Source organism: Pristiophorus japonicus, chromosome 1 (genome assembly GCF_044704955.1).
Source record: "Pristiophorus japonicus isolate sPriJap1 chromosome 1, sPriJap1.hap1, whole genome shotgun sequence".
In the NCBI taxonomy this organism is placed as follows: Eukaryota; Metazoa; Chordata; class Chondrichthyes; family Pristiophoridae; genus Pristiophorus; species Pristiophorus japonicus.
Window position 1 is genome coordinate 517447804 of NC_091977.1, and position 15566 is coordinate 517463369.

General features: G+C 45.4%; 1 protein-coding gene across 1 annotated transcript in view; it reads left to right on the forward strand.

Annotated features, from left to right (window-relative positions):
* Nucleotides 1-3771: 3771 nt before the first annotated feature.
* ralbp1 (ralA binding protein 1) overlaps nt 3772-15566 on the forward strand; it is a 49483-nt gene continuing 37688 nt past the window's right edge. Inside the window, exon 1 of the mRNA XM_070896071.1 lies at nt 3772-3920. The gene's annotated coding sequence lies outside the window, so the exon portion shown is untranslated. The remainder of the gene's footprint in view (nt 3921-15566) is intronic.

Below are 15566 nucleotides of genomic sequence, written 5' to 3' on the forward strand. Positions count from 1 at the left end.
CCAGGTCATCTATGTATATTGTAAACAGTTGTGGTCCCAGCACCGATCCCTGTGGCACACCACTAACCACCGATTTCCAACCCAAAAAGGACCCATTTATCCCGACTCTCTGCTTTCTGTTAGCCAGCCAATTCTCTATCCATGCTAATACATTTCCTCTGACTCCGCGTACCTTTATCTACTGCAGTAACCTTTTGTGTGGCACCTTATCAAATGCCTTTTGGAAATCTAAATACACCACATCCATCGGTACACCTCTATCCACCATGCTTGTTATATCCTCAAAGAATTCCAGTAAATTAGTTAAACATGATTTCCCCTTCATGAATCCATGTTGCGTCTGCTTGATTGCACTGTTCCTATCTAGATGTCCCGCTATTTCTTCCTTAATGATAGCTTCAAGCATTTTCCCCACTACAGATGTTAAACTAACTGGCCTATAGTTACCTGCCTTTTGTCTGCCCCCTTTTTTAAACAGAGGTGTTACATTAGCTGCTTTCCAATCTGCTGGTACCTCCCCAGAGTCCAGAGAATTTTGGTACATTATAACGAATGCATCTGCTATAACTTCCGCCATCTCTTTTAATACCCTGGGATGCATTTCATCAGGACCAGGGGACTTGTCTACCTTGAGTCCCATTAGCCTGTCCACTACCTCCCTAGTGATCGTGATTGTCTCAAGGTCCTCCCTTCCCACATTCCCGTGACCAGCAATTTTTGGCATGGTTTTTGTGTCTTCCACTGTGAAGACCGAAGCAAAATAATTGTTTAAGGTCTCAGCCATTTCCACATTTCCCATTATTAAATCCCCCTTCTCATCTTCTAAGGGACCAACATTTACTTTAGTCACTCTTTTCTGTTTTATATATCGGTAAAAGCTTTTACTATCTGTTTTTATGTTTTGCGCAAGTTTACTTTCCTAATCTATCTTTCCTTTCTTTATTGCTTTCTTAGTCATTCTTTGCTGTCGTTTAAAATTTTCCCAATTTTCTAGTTTCCCACTAACCTTGGCCACCTTATACGCATTGGTTTTTAATTTGATACTCTCCTTTATTTCCTTGGTTATCCACGGCTGGTTATCCCTTCTCTTACCGCCCTTTTTTTTCACTGGAATATATTTTTGTTGAGCACTATGAAAGAGCTCTTTAAAAGTCCTCCACTGTTCCTCAATTGTGCCACCGTTTAGTCTGTGTTCCCAGTCTACTTTGGCTAACTCTGCCCTCATCCCACTGTAGTCCCCTTTGTTTAAGCATAGTATGCTCGTTTGAGACACTACTTCCTCAGCCTCAATCTGTATTACAAAGACATAAACACCTGTGCTATCACAATGGCCTTGCTGAGGGTCGGTGTCTCTACAATCAAAAGTTTTCGTAGGATGGTCTCGTAGCCAATGCCCAGTACAAAAAAGTCTCTGAGCATTTGCACCAGGTAGCCATCAAACTCACATTGTCCTGCAAGTCGCCTTAGCTTGGCGACATAGTTCGCCACTTCCTGACCTTCAGATCGCTGGTATGTGCAAAACCAATACCTCGCCATCAGCACACTCTCCCTCGGGTTAAGATGCCCCCAAACCAGTGTACACAGCTCCTCATATGACTTATCTGTGGGCTTCACCGGAGCCAGAAGATTCTTCATGAGGCTGTAGGTTGGTACCCCGCAGACTGTGAGGAGGACCGCTCTCCTTTTTGCAGCGCTTCCTTCTCTGTCCAGCTCGTTGGATACAAAGTACTGGTCTAGCCGTTCGACATAGGCTTCCCAGTCCTCACCCTCCGAGAGCTTCTCCAGGATGCCCACAGTTTGCTGCATCTTTGCGTTGGATTCGTATTCTCTTTGCCAGTTATTGTGTTCCAAACACAGATGAGGCTGCACACAGGGAGGTTAAAGTAACAGTGACCTGTCGAAGACACCGATTCAAGGTAAGACTCTTCAAACAAGCAGACCGTCAGATTGTTAGTTTATTGTTACTTGTATACAAGGGGAGAGTGCCCTCGACAAAGGCTTAGGGTACCAACTCCGGTAATACACAGGAATTGGACCATATTTATACACCCAAGTAAACAACTCCTATCATATGTGATGGTTCCTCTTTTTATTTGTAATAGTGCAGAGCCTAGTAGTTAATTTAATTACCTCATCAGTGTTATCCAATGGCTACTTGTCTTAGCTACCCTTTCCTTATTTTGGGCTAACCTCTTCTTACACCCTGTACACACTGTCTGTTTTTTTTGGTTTACACATCCTTATTGTGATTATAATTAGACAGAGAAGACAGATGACCTTAGCTGCCGTGAGGTAATGCAACCCGTGGTTTCAACTGCTGACAGCTTGTTTGGTATAGTTGCTGAATTAAGCTCTAATTCTTAGGTTGACCAAATATAATGTCCCAGCAAGCCTTGCAATCTATGGTTGCTCTTTTTCTATCTTTCCACAGACCTCAGTCTTTAATAAGACACTCCAGAGTGAGGAACAGGCGTTAGGGGCCAGCTTATATACAGTGTTCCAAGGGATGCTGGGATCCCTTGGGACTTCAGGGGATGAGCTCCCTGGTGGCGGAACATGGGAGTGCATGCTTTACAGATACACAACACATTAGTCCCAAGATGCGTCACAGGGCTGTTAATTGGATAGAATTTGACACTAGGCCACAAAAGGCGATATGAGGAGAGAAGACCAAAAGCTTGGTTAAAGAAGTAGGTTTTCAGAAGTCTTAAGTAGCTGTTGTTATTAAGATTGTATGGTGTGCGTGGTTTGTGTACATGGGGCTCGTCATGACGTCTCGGGTGTTCGCGTTATGTCACGGGCTTAACAATAATTTGGTCATTTATCTCATTGGTTTTGCGGGACCATGCCATGAGCAAATTGATTGGAACATTTTGCAGCATTACAACAGTGACTACACTTCAAAAAGTATTTCATTGGCTGCAAAGTGCTTTGGTACATCCGGCGGTCGTGAAAGATCATTTTTTTCTTTTAATTCGGCGATATTAGGATCTGTGACCAAAGCTTGGGCAAAGAAGTAGGATTAAAGGATTCTTAAGTGGCTGTTGTTGGTAAGGTTATGTGGTGTGTATATATAGGCAGAAAGACTTGCATTTATATCGCACCTTTCACGACTACTGGATGTCCCAAAGCGCTTTGTAGCCAATGAAATACATTTTGAAGTGTAGTCGCTGTTGTAGTTGGGAAATGCCAATTTGTGCACAGCAAGCTCCCACAAACAGCAATGTGATAATGACCAGAAAATCTGTTGTTAGTAATGTTGATTGAGGGATAAATATTGGCCAGGACACCATGGGATAACTCTACTGCTCTTTTTCGAAAATACTTTTACGTCTCTCTGAGAGGGCATACGGGGCCTCGGTTTAACGTCTCATCTGAAAGACGGCACCTCCGACAGTGCAGCGCTCCCTCAGCGCTGCACTGGAGTGACAGCCACTACTCAAGTCTCTTGGACCTTCGGACTTGGAGCGAGACCCTCGGTGTGACGTCAACGGCTCAACGGGCAGGGGCGGGGGGAGAAATCACGTGAGCGGGTCGCCGCGCTTGCGCAGTGAGGAGCGAGCGGAACCCCTTCCCCTGTCCCAGACCAGGCCGCAGCGCTTGCGCAGTGAAGAGCGAGTGGAGCGCCTCCCCATGTCCCGGACCAGGTCGCGGGCAGGCGGCGCTTGCGCAGTAAGGAGCGAGTGGCGCTCCCCCCTGTCCCGGATCAGGCCACGGCGCTTGCGCAGTAAGGAGCGAGTGGAGCCCCGCCCCGCCCCGGACCAGGCTGCGCTTGCGCAGTGAGGAGCCCCGCCCCCTGTCCGGGACGAGGCCGCGGGCCGCCGCCGACGACAGCAGCGCGCTGGTGACAGGCCGTCCGGTGGGCTGGGTATGCGGGGAGAGGTCGCCGCGGCTCCCGAACCGGGGTCGCTCTAAAGAAGGTAAGATGGCGGCTGCCATGATTGTGGGAGGAGATGGAAGGAGCGATTTAAAAAAAGAATACGCCACAGTACCCGGAACCCGAGGGGCGGTGGCGGTTACACAGGCCGCGCTCTCAGCCATCGCACAAACCCGGCTAGATTTGAAAAGCAACCGATACCCGACCCCGCGTTCGGCCCGGGGGGAGCGGGAGGGAGGCAGCACAATAGGCCGAGGTGACGGCCAACCCTCCTCCTCCCGCCCGCCTCAGAGCTGTTTTATCCCGAGTTAATCCCTCCTCCTCCCCCCATGATGGACATCCTCTCCGGGGCGTGCTAAAGTCGCTCTCTCTTCCCAACCATTGCCCCTTTTATTGGGGAGGCAAGGCCCTGATTAAACCCTCCTCTTCCCCGCCCCGGTGGACCCCCTCACTCACAGCAGCTGCCATCTGGATTCTATCTTAAATAAAATGCAACTTTTCCCTCTCTTAGCCCTTCCCTTCCCCCCTTCCCTTCTTTTTACCCCCCCCCCCCCCCTTTTGCCTTCCCTTTCACATTTCCAGAATAATGTTAGATAGACCTGCCCATGCAGACTGGGAGAGCAGGATTTACTGGGCAATCAAGCATGCACCTATCTAGGTCTGAGACAGTAATGAACGAACATTCAGCCCCTCCAGCCTATTCTACTGAATTAGATCATGCCTGATCTGCACTTCAACTCCATTTACCCACCTTTGTTCCATATCCCTCAAAGTCCATACAGCGTAAAGTCAGGATAGTCTCTGGGGTGGATACCTAGCCTAATAAATTTGATGGCAATCTATGTTGATCTGAGTTGCACTCTGCACAACTGTTCACTTTGTGGATAAATCCATCTATTTGGACTTTGTCGAAAGGATGAGGCTCCAATCCCGACACGGACTATTTGCTTAATTGGCTCAATACCTGGCACAAAAGTGGTTGATGGGATGTGAAGCAGGGTTGCATTGGCACAATGGGCCAAATAGGTTTTGTCCGCCTTGGTCATTACTGGGATACTGTTTATGTATGTCCTCCCATTTCCTTGCATTATGGTAATTTGGGAAAGACGGTAGGATGAACTGCACAAATGATGTGTGCTGTCTTTTGGGAGATCTTGAGTAACCGATCAATCCCTGTTTCAGGAATATTTAGACATGCCCAGACTTTGGGCTGTCTTTGAGTTGAATGTATTGATGAACATTGGAATCTGGTCAGATGAAGTTGACACATTGTTTTCCATAACTTTCTCTTCATCATGGTGAAGATTCAGTCTGGTTGTCAATGTGTGCCTATTGCTGCAGATGGAAGAAGCAGAAAACACTGAGTAGGCGTTTCCATTTCAGAACTGGCTTTGGCTAGGCAAGTTGAATGAACTCAGGTAGATGATATAGGTGTGTCTCAAAAGACCTTCTGCTGTTCAGGTAGAGGGACCAGTGAGTCTGCACTTTCTTTGGGTAAATGCTTTGAGGGCCCTTAAAGAATCCGTAGGGATGGACTGAAGGAGGGACGTGGCGAGTTGGTGGGTCTGTTGTACACGGGTAAGGATGCACCTGCCCAATCACTTGAGACTTGCCCTCAAAGCAAGACTAAGGGAATTGTTTGAAGCCTCTGAAGGGCTATCCTAAAGTGTACTGTTTGATGGGAACCATTAGCCTGAAGCAATGCCAGAACTTTCCAACAAAAAGAGCCCAGTAAACTTTGACTCGTGTAACTATTAAACTACATGACAACTGATTCTGTAAATGCAGAACTATAACTTCCATATTCATCTTTGAAATTGACAGTGGGTGGAGTTACTCCTGCAAGGGAGGTAAAAGTGTGTCAACGTTGGCTCAGTGGGTAGCACTCTCGCGCCTGAGTCAGAAGATTGTGGGTTCAATTCCCACACTAGTGATTTAAGCATAAAATTGGAGCAGGTAATCTCGGCTGATACTACAGTGCAGTGCTGAGAGAGTGAACAGGCTGGGGCTCCTTTCGTTAGAAAAGAGAACTCTGAGGCATGACTAGATTGAGGTCTTTAAGATTATGAAAGGGTTTGATGGGGTAGAAATAGAGAAGATGTTTCCACTTGTGTATGAAATCAGAACTAGGGACCATAAATATAAAATGGTCACTAATAAATTCAATAAGGAATTCAGGGGAAACTTCTTCACCCAGAGAGTGGTTAGAATGTGGAACTCTCGACCACAAGGAGTAGTTGAGGTGACTAGCATAGATGCATTTAAGGGGAAGCTAGGTAAGTACATGAGGGAGAAAGGAATAGAAGGATATGTTAGATGAAGAAGGGTGGGAGGAGGCTCGTATGGACCACAAATACTGGTATGGACCTGTTGGGCACAATGGCCTGTTCCTGTGCTGACTATGTAATTATGTAAAGTGTTTTTGTAGTATTTACAAACCAGGAGTAAGAGATATTGTTCTAATTATAACGCAGTTGCCATTTGATCAATGAAATATTTCTGCTTTAAATGGTTAGCAGATTCCTATGAATGTACTATGAACATAGGAGCAGGAGTAGGCTGTTGAGCCCCTCGAGCCTGTTCAACGATTCAGTCAGATCATGGCTGATCTCTATCTTAACTCCATTTACCCACCTTGGTTCCATATCCCTTATTACCCTTGTGTAACAAAAATTATCAATCTCAGTTTTGAAATTTTCAATAAACCTAACTGCGACAGCTTTTTGAGGGAGAGAGTTCCAGATTTCGAATATGCTTTGTGAAGGAGTACTTCCTGACTTCACCCCTGAACAGCCTAGCTCCAATTTTAAAGTTCTGCCCCTTGTTCTGGACTCCGTACATTTTCTCTTTATCCTATCAAATCCTTTAATAATATTAAACGCCTCAATTATATCACCCCTTAATCTTCCATACTTGAGAAAATACAAGCCTAATCCATGCAACCTTTCCTCATAATTTAACCCTTTTAGCCCTGGTATAAGGGTTATGCGCTGCACCCCGCCCCCTCCCAAGGCTAATGTATCCTTCCAGATGCGGTGCCCAGAACTGAATGTAGTGCACCAGAGTTCTGTACAGCTAGTATATTTCCACCCTTCGTATTCCAACCTCCTTGCCATAAAGGCTAACATTCCATTACTGTTCCATTAGCAATTTCTGGACCATGGAGTTATTTTGCAGAATGTTAGAGAAATAACATGCCTTGTTCAGCAAATAGTATGATGTGCATATATGTGCGTACAATGGAACTTGAGTAGTTAATAACATTTGGAGGTGAAACAAATTGCATTCCTCACTGTTACATGAACAGTTTTCAAGATTTGACTTGATTTCTATTACATAATGTATCAATAATGAACCTGTGGCTAGCACAGATCCTCATTTGCAGACTTGAATAAGTGTTGGGGTTTTTGGGGAAGTTGAAGTTAAATTAGGTGATCATGTATTCACTTTGAGTTTAATTTGGTGTATTTACTGTTATAGAAACATGAATCTCCTTGATGGTTTGGGTACAGCACTGGTTAATATATAAGCGATAGAAACCTGTATATCTCTCGTTTGATTCTCTGTGCTGAGTTAGCTCATCTCAGCAGGGCAGCAGCTTGGGTGCTACGCTTGGTCTCATTGCTGCTTTGCCAGGGACGGAGTAAATGGACCAGAGTTCCCACTCTAATCAGTAAGTGACATCTGCTGAAAAATTTGTTGCACGTCTATGGAAAACAGGATTGTGCTCAGCTGTGATGTTTTCCATGGTCTGTTGACTTTCACTCTAAGGCCTAGACTCTTAAGCTGACGTATTAAAAAAATGACCACTTAACATATTGTAATGTTTTGTGGCTCCATATAGTTTCTGCAGTCTTAACTGTCAGCTTATTGAGGACTTTAGTTTAATAAAACTGGTTTTGTAGAAATGCTTTAGAAAAAATAATGTAATAGCCTCTCTTGCCGACCTTATTAGCAATGTCATAACATAAGCCAGTGCTATGCGTGACAGTAAGGATATGACCTGTTCCTGTCCACTGCCATTGGCCCTCTTTAGCTGGACGGGGGAAGGTGGGACCTGTACAGGCCGGACGGGTTGCACGTCAACAGGGCCAGAACCAATATCCTCGCGGGGAAATTTGCTAGAGCTGTAGGGGAGGGTTTAAACTAATTTGGTGGGGGGGGGGGAAGCGCACCGGGATGTATCATTAAAAAGAGGAAATAAAGTGCTCAAAGGATTGGGAGAGGCAGAGAGCACTAAAGCAAGAAATAGTAAGGACTTCGGTGGGGTCCAAATAAGAGAGAATACAGGATGGTCTAAGATGGGTTTACAGTATGTATGTGAACGCACAAAGCGTAGTAAACAAGATAAGTGAACTACAGTACAAATAGCCACATGGGAATATAATGTGGCAATAGCTGAGACCTGGCTCAGAAAAGGGCAGGATTGGGAATATTCCTGGTTAAAAGGTGTTCAGGAAAGATCAGAGGTGGTGTGGCGGTGTTGTTAAGGAGAATGTTACAGTGCTGGAGTGGGAGGATGTCCTGGAGGGGTCAAGGACAGAATCTATATGGCTAGATTTAAGAAATAATAGAGGTGCCATTACACGACTAGGTGTATTCTACAGACCACCAAATAGTAAAGATATGGAGGAGTAAATTTGCAGAGAAATGACAGAGCGGTGCAAGAACTATAAGAGTATTAATAATGGGTGACTTCAACTATCCTAATATAGACTGGGATCATAGTGTAAAGGACAGAGAAGGTGAAGAATTTCTGAAGTGTGTTCAGGAGAACTTTCTTGATCAGTATGTTTCTGGTCCGAAGAGAGAAGAGGCATTGCTGGTTCTGGGGAATGCGGTAGGTCAAGTGGAGCAAATGTCAGTAGGTGAACATTTAGGGAACAGTGATCATAGTCTCATAAGGTTTAGATTAGCTATGGAAAAGGACAGGGAGCAATCTAGAGTAAAAATGTTTAACTGGGCAAAGGCCAGTTTCAGTGGGATGTGAAAGGATCTGGCCCTGGTAAACTGGAATCAAAGATTGGCAGGCAAAACTGTAGTGGAACAATGGGCTGCCTTTTAAAGAGGACATAGTTTGGGTACAGTAGAGGTAGATTCCCATGAGGGGGAAAGGTAGGGCAACTAAAGTCAGAGTTCCCTGGATGATGAAATAGATAGTGAATATGTTGAAGCAGAAAAAGAGTGTGTATGACAGATGGTAGGTTGCAAATGCATTGAAGAATCAGGCTATGTATAGAAAGGTCAGAGGAGATGTGAAAAAAAACATAAGGGGCAAAGAGAATGTATGAGAATAGAATGGCAGCCCTATAGGCATATAAATAGTAAGAGTAATAAGAGGTGGGGTGGGGCCGATTAGGGGCCAAAAAGGAGACCGATGCACGGAGGCAGAGGGTATGGCTGTGATACTAAATGAGTACTTTGCATCTGTCTTCACCAAGGAAGAGGATGCTGCCATAGATATAATGAAGGAGGAGTTAGTGGAGACATTTGATTGGATCCAAATCGATAAAGAAGAGGTTTAGAAAGGTTGGCTGTATTTACACCAGGATGCTGAGGGAATTTAGGGTGGAAATCATGGAGGTGCTGGCCATAATATTCCAATCCTCCATAGATACGGGGGGTGGTGCCAGAGGACTGGAGAATTGGAAATGCTACACCATTGTTCAAAAATGGGTGTAAAGACAAACCCAGCAACTACAGGCCAGTCAGCTTAACCTTGGTTGTGGGGAAGCTTTTAGAAACAGTAATCAGGGACAAATTTAACAGTCACTTGGATAGTGGTGGATTAATCAAGGAAAGCCAGCATGGATTTGTTAAAGGCAAATCATGTTTAACCAACTTGATTGAGTTTTTTGATGAGGTAACAGAGAGGGTTGATGAGGGAATGCGGTTGACGTACTGTACATGGATTCCAAAAGGCGTTTGACAAAGTGCCACAAAATAGACTTGCCAGCAAAGTTGAAGCCCATGGAATAAAAGGGTCAGTGGCAGCATGGATAAGAAATTGGCTGTGACAGGAAACAGTAGTGGTGAACGGTTGTTTTTCAGAATGGAGGAAGGTGTTCCCCAGGGTCGGTACCAGGACCACTGCTTATATACATTAATGACTTGGACGTGGGTATACAGGGCACAATTTCAAAATTTGCAGATGACACAAAACTTGGAAGTAGAGTGAACAGTGAGGAGGAGAGTGATAAATTTCAGGAAGACCTAGACAGGCTGGTGAAATGGGCAGACACATGGCAGATGAAATTTAACACAGAAAAGTGTGAAGTGATGCATTTTGGTAGAAAGAATGAGGAAAGGATATGCATGGTACAATCCTCAAGGGGATGCATGAACAGAGACCTGGGGGCATGTGTACATAAATTGTTGAAGGTGTCAGGGCAAGTTAAGAAAACAATTAACAAGGCTTTTGGGATCCTGGGCTTCATAAATAGAGGTATAAGAGTACAAAAGTGTGGAAATTATGATGAACCTGTATAAAACACTGGTTCGGCCCCAATTGTAGACTGTGTCCAATTCTGGGCACCAACTTTAGGAAGGGTGTGAAGACCTTAAAAATGTGCAGAAAGATATGAGAATGATTCCATGAATAAGGACTTCAGTTACACTGATAGACTGGAGAAGCTGTGGTTGTTCTCCTTGGAGCAGAGAAGATTGAGAGGAGATTTGATAGAGGTGTTCAAAATCATGAGTTTGGACAGAGTAGAGAGAGAAACTGTTCCATTGGCAGAAGGGTCGATAACCAGAGGACACAGATTTATTATTATTATCATCATCATCATAGGCAGTCTCTTGGAATCGATGAAGACTTGCTTCCACTCTAAAAAGGTTGCTGAATAGTCCAATACGAGAGCCACAGTCTCTGTCACAGGTGGAACAGTTGGCGTTGAGGGAAAGGGAGGGTGGGACAGCTTTGACGCACGCTCTTTCCGCTGTCTGTGCTTGATTTCTGCATGAGACTCAAGGTGCTCTGCGCGCTCCCGGATGCACTTCATCCACTTCGGCCGGTCTTTGGCCAGGGACTCCCAGGTGTCAGTGGGAATGTTGCATTTTATCAGGGAGGCTTTGAGGGTGTCCTTGTAATGTTTCCTCTACCCACTTTTGGCTCCTTTGCTGTGAAGGAGTTCCAAGTAGAGTGCTTGCTTTGGGAGTCTCGTGTCTGGCATGCGAACAATGTGGCCTGCCCATCGGAGCTGATCAAGTGTGATCAGCGCTTCAATGCTGGGAATGTTGGCCTGGTCGAGGACGCTAACGTTGGTGCGTCTGTCCTCCCAGGGGATTTGTAGGATCTTGCGAAGACATAATTGGTGGTATTTCTCCAGTGACTTGAGGTGTCTACTGTACATGATCAGTGTCTCTAAGCCATACAGGAGGGCAGGTATTACTACAGCCCAGTAGATCATGAGCTTGGTGGCAGATTTGAGGGCCTGGTCTTCAAATACTCTTTTCCTCAGGCGGCCGAAGGCTGCACTGGCGCACTGGATGTGGTGTAGAATCTCGTCGTCAATGTCTGCTCTTGTTAATGAGAAGCTCCCGAGGAATGGGAAATGGTCCACGTTGTCCAGGGCCACACCGTGGATCTTGATGACTGGGGTCAGTGCTGAGTGACCTGGAGAGGCTGGTTGAGGACTTTTGTCTTACGGATGTTTAGCATAAGCGCCCATGCTTTCGTATGCCTCAGTAAATACGTTGGCTATGACTTGGAGTTCAGCCTCTGTATGTGCGCAGATGCAGGCGTCGTCGGCGTACTGTAGTTCGACGACAGATGTTGGGGTGGTCTTGGACTTGGCCTGGAGACGACAAAGGTTAAACAGGTTCCCACTGGTTCTGTAGTTTAGTTCCACTTCAGTGGGGAGCTTGTTGACTGTGAGGTGGAGCATGACAGCGAGGAAGATTGAGAAGAGCGTTAAGGCGATGACGCAGCCCTGTTTGACCCCGGTCCGGTCGTGGATTGGGTCTGTAATGGATCCGTTGGTAAGGATCATGGCCTGCATGTTGTCGTGGAGCAGGCGGAGGATGGTGACGAACTTTTGGGGCAGCCGAAACGGAGGAGGACGCTCCATAGATCGTCGCGGTTGACAGTGTCAAAGGCCTTTTGTAAAGTTGAAGAAGGCCATGTATAAGGGCTGGTGCTGTTTCCTGCAACTGTCGCACTGTAAAAAAATCATGTCCGTTGTGCCCTATAAGGGCACTGTGACTCCGGGAGGAACTCCTCAGCCACAGGAAGAAGACAGTTGAGGAGGACTCTAGCAACGACTTTCCCAGTGGCTGATAACGGGGAGATTCCTCTGTAGTTGCCGCAGTGGGACTTGTCCCCCTTTTTAAAGATGGTCATGATCACTGCGTCGCTGAGATCTTCCGGCATGCTCCTCCCTCCAGATGAGAGAGATGAGGTCATGTATTCGCGCCAACAGTACCTCTCCGCCATAGAAAACATAAAAACATAGGAAATAGGTGCAGGAGTAGGCTATTCGGTCCTTCGAGCCTGCACCACCATTCAATAAGATCATGGCTGATCATTCCCATTACCCATTTCCTGCTTTCTCTTCACACCCCTTGATCCCTTTAGCCGTAAGGGCCATATCTAACTCTCTCTTGAATATATCCAACGAACTGGCATCAACAACTCTCTGCGATAGAGAATTCCACAGGTTAACAACTCTGAGTGAAGAAGTTTCTCTTCATCTCAGTCCTTAATGGCTTACCCCTTATCCTTCGACTGTGTCCCCTGGTTCTGGACTTCCCCAACATTGGGAACATTCTTCCTGCATCTAACCTGTCCAGTCCCATCAGAATTTTATATGTTTCTATGAGATCCCCTCATCCTTCTAAACTCCAGTGAAGAAAGGCCCAGTTGATCCAGTCTCTCCTCGTATGTCAGTCCTGCCATCCCGGGAATCAGTCTGGTGAACCTGCCTTCAATAGCAACAACATCTTTCCTCAGATTAGGAGACCAAAACCGAACACAATATTCCAGGTGGAGGCCTCACCAAGGCCCTGTACAACTGCAGTAAGACCTCCCTGCTCCTATACTCAAATCCCCTAGCTATGAAGGCCAACATATCATTTGCCGCCTTTACCGCCTGCTGTACCTGCATGCCAACTTTCAATGACTGATGTACCATGACACCTAGGTCTCGTTGCACCTCCCCTTTTTCTAATCTGCCGCCATTCAGATAATATACTGCCTTCGTGTTTCTGCCCCCAAAGTGGATAACCTCACATTTATCCATGTTATACTGCATTTGCCCACTCACCTAACCTGTCCAAGTCATCCTGCAGTCTCTTAGCATCCTCCTCACAGCTCACACCGCCCTACCCAGTTTAGTGTCATCTGCAAACTTGGAGATATTACACTCAATTCCTTCATCCAAATCATTAATGTTTATTGTAAATAGCTGGGGTCCCAGCACTGAACCCTGCGGCACCCCACTCGTCACTACCTGCCATTCTGAAAAGGACCCGTTTATCTCTGCTTCCTGTCTGCCAACCAGTTCTCTATCCACGTCAGTACATTAACCCCAATACCATGTGCTTTAATTTTGCACACCAATCTCTTGTGTGGGACCTTGTCAAAAACCTTTTGAGAGTCCAAATACACCACATCCACTGGTTCTCCCTTGTCCACTCTACTAGTTACATCCTCAAAAAATTCCAGAAAATTTGTCAAGCATGATTTCCTTTCATAAATCTATGCTGACTTGGACCGATCCTGTCACTGCTTTCCAAATGTGCTGTTATTTCATCTTTAATAATTGATTCCAACATTTTCCCCACTACTGATGTCAGTAGTTTTCTCTCCCTTTTTTAAAAAAGTAGTGTTACATTAGCTACCCTCCAGTCCATGGAACTGATCCAGGTTGATAGACTGTTGGAAAATGATCACCAATGCATCCACTATTTCTAGGGCCACTTCCTTAAGTACTCTGGGATGCAGACTATCGGGCCCTGGGGATTTATCGGCCTTCAATCCCATCAATTTCCCGAACACAATTTCCCACCTAATAAGGATATCCTTCAGTTCCTCCTTCTCACTAGCCCCTCGGTCCCCTAGTATTTTCGGAAGGTTATTTGTGTCTTCCTTCATGAAGACAGAACCAAAGTATTTGTTCAACTGGACTGCCATTTCTTTGTTCCCCATTATAAATTCACCTGAATCTGACTGCAAGGGAACTACGTTTGTCTTCACTAATCTTTTTCTCTTCATATATCTATAGAAGCTTTTTCAGTCAGTTTTTAATGTTCCCGGCAAGCTTCCTCTCATATTCTATTTCCCCCCCCTCCTAATTAAACCCTTTGTCCTCCTGTGCTGAATTCTAAATTTCTCCCAGTCCTCAAGTTTGCTGCTTTTTCTGGTCAATTTATATGCCTCTTCCTTAGATTTAACACTATCTTTAATTTCCCTTGTTAGCCACGGTTGAGCCACCTTCCCCGCCTTATTTTTACTCCAGACACGGATGTACAATTGTTGAAGTTCATCCATGTGATCTTTAAATGTTTGCCATTGCCTATCCACCGTCAATCCTTTAAGTATAATTCGTCAGTCTATTCTAGCCAATTCACGTCTCATACCATCGAAGTTACTGTTCCTTAAGTTCAGGATCCTAGTCTCTGAATTAACTGCGTCACTCTCCATCTTAATAAAGAATTCTACCATATTATGGTCACTCTTCCCCAAGGGGCCTCTCACAACAAGATTGCTAATTAGCCCTTTCTCGTTACACATCACCCAGTCTAGGATGGCCAACCCTCTAGTTGGTTCCTCGACATATTGGTCCAGAAAATCATCCCTAATTCACTCCAGGAAATCCTCCTCTGTCGTATTGCTACCAGTTTGGTTAGCCCAATCTATATGTAGATTAAAGTCACCCATGATAACTGCTGTACCTTTATTGCACGCATCCCTAATTTCTTGTTTGATGCTGTCCCCAACCTCACTACTACTGTTTGGTGGTCTGTACACAACTCCCACTAGCATTTTCTGCCCTTTGGTATCCCGCAGCTCCACCCATACAGATTCCACATCATCCAAGCTAATGTCCTTCCTTACAATTGCGTTAATTTCCTCTTTAACCAGCAACGCTACCTCACCACCTTTTCCTTTCTGTTTATCCTTCCTGAATGTTGAATACCCCTGGATGTTGAGTTCCCAACCTTGGTCACACTGGAGCCGTGTCTCCGTGATGCCAATTATATCATATTCATTAATTGCTGCCTGTGCAGTTAATTCATCCACCTTATTATGAATACTCCTCGCATTGAGGCACGGAACCTTCAAGCTTGTCGTTTTAACACACTTTGCCCTTTAAAATTTTGCTGTAATGTGGTCCTTTTTGGTTTTTGCTTTGGGTTTCTCTGCCCTCCACTTTTACTTTTACTTCTTTCTATCTTTTGCTTCTGCCCCTATTTTACTTCCCTCTATCTCCCTGCATAGGTTCCCATCCCCCTGCCATATTAGTTTAACCCCTCCCCAACAGTACTAGGACATTGGTTCCGGTCCTGCCCAAGTGCAGACCGTCCGGTTTATACTGGTCCCACCTCCCCCGGAACCGATTCCAATGTCCCAGGAATTTAAATCCCTCCCCTCTGCACCATTCTTTAAGCCATGTATTCATCTGAGCTATCCTGCGATTCCTACTCTGACTAGCACATGGCACTGGTAGCAATCCTGAGATTACTA